The sequence below is a fragment of the Elephantulus edwardii genome, unplaced genomic scaffold (assembly GCF_000299155.1).
Source record: "Elephantulus edwardii isolate Elephantulus edwardi_28Jun2011 unplaced genomic scaffold, EleEdw1.0 scaffold00117, whole genome shotgun sequence".
Classification (NCBI taxonomy): domain Eukaryota; kingdom Metazoa; phylum Chordata; class Mammalia; order Macroscelidea; family Macroscelididae; genus Elephantulus; species Elephantulus edwardii.
The window spans coordinates 8,568,284-8,574,019 of NW_006399867.1; positions in this window are offsets into that span (position 1 = coordinate 8,568,284).

Below are 5,736 nucleotides of genomic sequence, written 5' to 3' on the forward strand. Positions count from 1 at the left end.
TCTTGCCTGGAAAGCAGTTAGATTCTCAAGTGTCATTCTTAGAATCTTTGAACGCCCATGTCACTGCTGTCCTAACCAGCAACAGGATTAAGTGGATCCCCAGATTTAGTCATTGGTGAGGGGTGCCAATTAGAAAATGTGTAAATGACCCAACACACTTTGCAATTTCGGACTTAGAAAGAAATTATTAGACGGAAAACCATGGCTCCTTTTCTTCTGTCAGGAAAACTGTACAATTCCATCCTCAGCTGCATCTGCGGACACGTGAGATTCCTCACCCTGGTGTTGGAGGACACTGATCCCCATCACCAGCAACATCCAGGGGGTGGGTCTGAGATGAGCCTGTCTATAGCACATGTTGTTGCTATGTGCCGTCAAAGTCAAGTGCTACTCACAGTGACACTATAAACAGCTGACCTGACCCTGCTCTATCCTGTGCCATTCTCATCATCTCTGACACACTAGAGCACACGACTGAAGTCATAGTGTCAATCCATCTGGTTGGGGGTCTTCCTTTACTTCACTATCCCTCCAGCTTTCCAAGCATGATGTCTCTCTCCAAGGAAAAGCCTCGCCTAGCTACATGTCCAAAGTATGAAAGATAAAAGTTCGTCATTTTTGCTTCCACGGAGGACTCTGGCTGTACTTTTCCACAAGAGAGATCTGTTTTTTCTTTGGAATATTCAGTACTCTTCTCTAGCACCACAACTCAGAGGCATCAGTTTTTCTGTCATCTTTGTTCACTGTCCAGCTCTCTGAAATATAGTAGGTAACTGAGAAGACGATGGCCTGCATCAGATTCTCCTTAGTCTTCAAACTGATATCACTGCTCTGTACTATTTTGGAGAGTTCCCTGATAGCAGACTTGCCCACTACATCTCCTGGTTTCCTGGCTGTCGGTACCAAGGGTGCTGCTTGTTGATCCCAGCAAGATGAAATCACTCACAGCTTCAATCTAGAGCACATGGCCATCTATGTGTTTATTTGGCAGTGGAGCTGTAGGGGTCTAGTGTTAAGAAAATTCCCTGAAATCCCAAAGGCCTGTGGTTTGAATCCACCAGTTGCCATGCAGAAGAAGGATGGGCAATTTACTTTTCATGAAATCTACCACTTCTAAAAACCTACTTGAAGGTCAGTTATGAGTCAGTTCCAAATCAATGGCACACAGCAATAACAACAGCATGCCTCTCGGAATCTGGCGGCATAGTCTGTAGTTCGAATCCACCAGCAGCTCCGAGATAGAAAGATGGGCAATTTCCTCCCATGTGATTTTCAGCCTCTGCTGGAGGGTCAGCTATAAGGAGATGCTTACTTGGCAGCAAGAAAAGAGAACAAGTGTTTCCTAAGCGGGGAAAACAGATTTTTATTCATTAAAGTCACTAACTTGTGGTGTTTCTGTTACAGCAGCACTGGGAAACTTATACAAGTATCAGTGATTATATATTTTACCATTAATGTTAGTCTAAGTGCTACAATCCTGAAGGCAGGCAGTTTGAATCCAACGATTTTTGTGTGGGAGAAGGATGGGCAATCTCTTCCTATGCAATTCCCTGCCTCTGAAAATCTGCCAGAGGATCGATTCAGATTTGACAGTAAACAGCACCACCACCACCACAAGCATTTTTACCAAGGAGCTCTGGTGGCTTTGTGGTAAGAAGGTGAGCTGCACTCCCAAAGGCACTGGGTTTGAACCCATCAACTACTCCTCGGTAGAAGCATGGACAGTCTCCTCCTGTGCCATTTACTGCCTCTGAAACCCCTGGGGGGTTAGCCATGGACTGGTTCCGACTCAGCGGAATGCAACAATAACGACAAAAGCATTTTTAATCAGCACTTTCTCATTTGCCCTTCACAATAACGAGCATGTTGAAGTGGGTGCTGTCTCCTGACCCCATTTACAGATGTGGAAACTGAGGCTCACTGATGTCAGGTGGAAGCAGGAAGAGGCTAGTGGGACTAAGGATAGAGAGCACTCGGTCCACAGTGCAACAGGCATGGAGGATGGGAGTCAGATGGAGCAGGCCTGACTGTGTCAAGAATGAAAGGGGAGCTGGATGTCATGGTCAGTGTCACCAAGAGAGGAGATGGCAGGGGATCATGGGAGAGGAGACTGTCCATCTTTCTCTGAAGAAGCAGCTGGTGGATTCAAACCACCAGAAAGGTACGCCCTGTAGGTTAGTGAGTGCACCTCCCTATGGACTATGCCACCAGTTGTTGTTGTTAAGTGCCATCAAGTCGTAGACTACTCATAGCGACCCTATGAATGAAAGTCAGACACTTGTGTGACTTTCATCCTTTCTCCAGGTTCATAAAGTTTTGGAAGCAAGCTATTTACGGAAGTGGATGCCACTTCTGCTTCCAAGCTTCTTTTAATCGGGGAGCTCCACCAAACACTGTCCACCATGGGTAACCATTATCACATTTGACACATCAGTGTCACAGTGTTCAGCTTCACAGCGACCACAAGTTACCTCTGTATGGCAAGTGGACACACCAGGGCTATACGACCTAGAAGAATGTTTGAACAAACACAATGAAAAACAGGCCTGAAGGCCGAGGGTTAGAGTCACCCACCTTTGGGTTGGTAGCATCACGTCCATTAGGCCAACTGGTCTCTCTCTATGTTGTTAAGTGCCATCGAGTCACAGACAACTCATAGAGACCCTATGAATGAAAGTCCTCAACACTTGCGTGATTTTCATCCTTTCTCCTGGTTCACAGGGTTTCCAGCGGCAAGCTGGCCACCAGAGTGTCTTTATAAACAGAGTTCCTCAACCACCATACAAACTGATGGCTGCACAGAGAATGGGTGGTGGTGGGAGGGTAGGGAGGTCTCGCCTGGACCATCAGAGGATAGAAGATGGGATGTTAAAAGAAACTGATAGAGAAGAGAGTATAATCTCCTTGAGGTTTTGGTTCAACAGGAAATGTTTGTTGGCTCATCAACAAAAAAGCTAAGCTTTCTTCCCACACACTTCCAAGTATCCTTTGCGTGTTGATTTACCGCACATCCATTCTACAGTTGACAATGACCTATATGGGTCCCTGAACACCACAGCACTCATGCTTATATGCCAGACACTCTTTGAAGTATCTTATATACTTTAAATCCCACTTAATCCTCTCAACAAATCCAGGGGAAGTATTAATACTGCATCCCTATTTTCAAGGTAAATGAACTACAAGAAGAGTCCGTTTAAGGAGCTCTCTGGTGGCCTAGGGGTAAAAAGCTGCACTGCAATCCCTAAGGCATGCAGTTCAAATCCACCAGCCGATCCCCAGGAAGAGAATGAGTCATCTCCTTCCGGGGGATTAACTGCCTGTGAAAACCTGCTGGAGGGCCAGCTATGCCAGCTATGCGTCGGTTCTGATTCAATGGCACACAATAACAACAGAGATAACGGAAGTAACATGCCTGAAGTCTTACATCTAACAAGTTGGCAGAGCAAGGCTGGAGGACAGGTGCCTCCGTAACCACTACTACAGGTGAGGAAACAGGTTCAGAGAGGTTGAACTGGCCCAGGGCCACTCGGCCAAAGCCCCTGCTCACTTGTGCTGCTCCTCTATGAAATGAGGAACAAGAATAACAGAGCTGGATTTCTCACATGACAGAAGAGGTGCAGGCTTCCTTTTGCTCCTTTAGGGAAGGTACTGTTCTGGCAGCAGTAGACTGACTGGCACAAAGGCCCCCAAACAATGGCCTCTTGTACCCACAGTTTGCAATGCCATGCTGCAGCCATTTCCAACAGAAGATAGAGCAGGTGTACCACACCATGAATAAGGGTTGTCCATTAACTTGAACCACTAACCTTCCAACCTGCAGCCGAGTGCATAAGCACCACTTTGAGTTGACCCAGAAGTGCCTTGGAAGAAATGCTTGGCAACCTATTGTCCTAAAAATCAGCTATCCTGAGCCTCAAGGACCACAGATCTATCTGACATGTATGGGGTTGTCATGAATAAGAGTCAACTCAATGGAAACGAGCAGGCCTTCCAGTCTTTGTCACAGCTACTCCACCGTTATAGGACAAGAAAGGGGAGAGAAAAAGGGTATGAATCCGCACAAATGTTGTCATTGTTGTTATGTGCTGTCATGTAGACAGGCAGCTTGATTGCACATAACAACAACAACAACTGTCGAGAATGAACCAACTCATAGCTGACCCTCCAGCAGCTTTTCAGAGGTAGTTAACTACACAGGAGGAAAGTGCCATCTTTCTCTTACAGATCAGCTGGTGGATTTGAACCGCATGCCTATGGGCTGACAGCATAGTTCCTTACCACTAAACCACTGCAGCTCCCAATTTCTTTGTAGACTTTTATTCAAATCACAATATTTTTTAAAAAGGGAGCAAAAGCTCCTTTCAAAAAGGAGCTGGAGCACAAATGGGCATGACTGTGTTTCAATAAAACTTTATTCGTAACAATGCGTGGTGGGCCAGAGTTGGTTCATGAAGAAAATGTTGATAACCTTTATCCAGGCTGTTTGCTCCACCACCATCACAATTTGTACCAGCTCTCTTTCTCTCTCTCCTTTCCTTTTACTTTACTTTGTTCTTTCTCTAGATTTCCACATAAAAGCTCAACATGTAACAAGGTATTAAACTCTTTAGCTGTTTTCTCTCTGTGAGTGAAACTGTCTCCCCAGTTCCACAAAAACGAAGCTGACTGAAATGCTTTCCCAACCTCCAGTCACTAGCAGCTCTCTGGATTCCCCGGGTCTGAGGATTTCACAGAGTCATGGGTGTTTCTAAACCTAGGACCCAGCACCTAGAAACGGAAATCATTCATCAGCAGAACAGTGTTTTCGTTTGTTTTTTTAAAAAGGTTCAGCTCCAGCTCCATTTAACTCAGCTACAGAAATTTGATTTGCTCCTCTCACAAAGTTTATTTTTAAAAAATCAAATGGTGTAGAAAACAATGTATATGAACTTAATAAACTTTGTATGTAAACAAACCCGTATAAAATAAATTTTTTTAAGAACCAACTGGAAGACGCTAAAAAGAAGGAGAACTGTTTCATCATCCACGTGCTGGTCTCTGGGACAATTTCAAGATGCCAGGAAGGATTTAAATCATGACTCTTTAGAAGTAATAAAAAAAAGTTGAGTAGGGGCTAAGGAAATCCCAGTGATTTCCAGCTTTAAGGATTTTTCACCAAGAAAATACTGTCTGATTCTATAGTTCAGCTCTTCCTCTCCCCTCCTCACCCCCCCTTTTAGTTGCCCTACTTCTAATATCAAACCTCATTAGTAATTAAAGTCACCTCAGAGTTTGGCTTCCTCATACAACCCCCCTCCTCACGTGGCATTAGGGAAAAAATATTAAAATGACTGGAGAGTGTAGCAAAGGAACACATCCAACGTGGGAGCTTTTTAAATGCCACGTTGTGAAATTTCCATCCAAAGGAAATCAGAACGAGTGTCAAACTTTCCATAACTTTAATGACCTTCTGAATAAAAATAAAGATGTCTCTCTGAATTGGCTTTCACATTTTAAAACGCTAAAGCTGGCAGGCATGTGAAGGTCCCTCTCACTTTTCACGGTGGAAAACCTCCATTCCCAGGAAGGGCGGCTTCGGGCTCACACCCAGTATTGATGGAGCTTTCTAGAATCCACTATTATGCTGAAGGGCCCAGAACTGGAAACTGGAGGAAGGAGGCATTTTGGAGCCCAGGAGGCAAGGGAAGCTCAGGCATCCTGGACCACAAGCCAGGACTAGGGTCCCATGCCTGA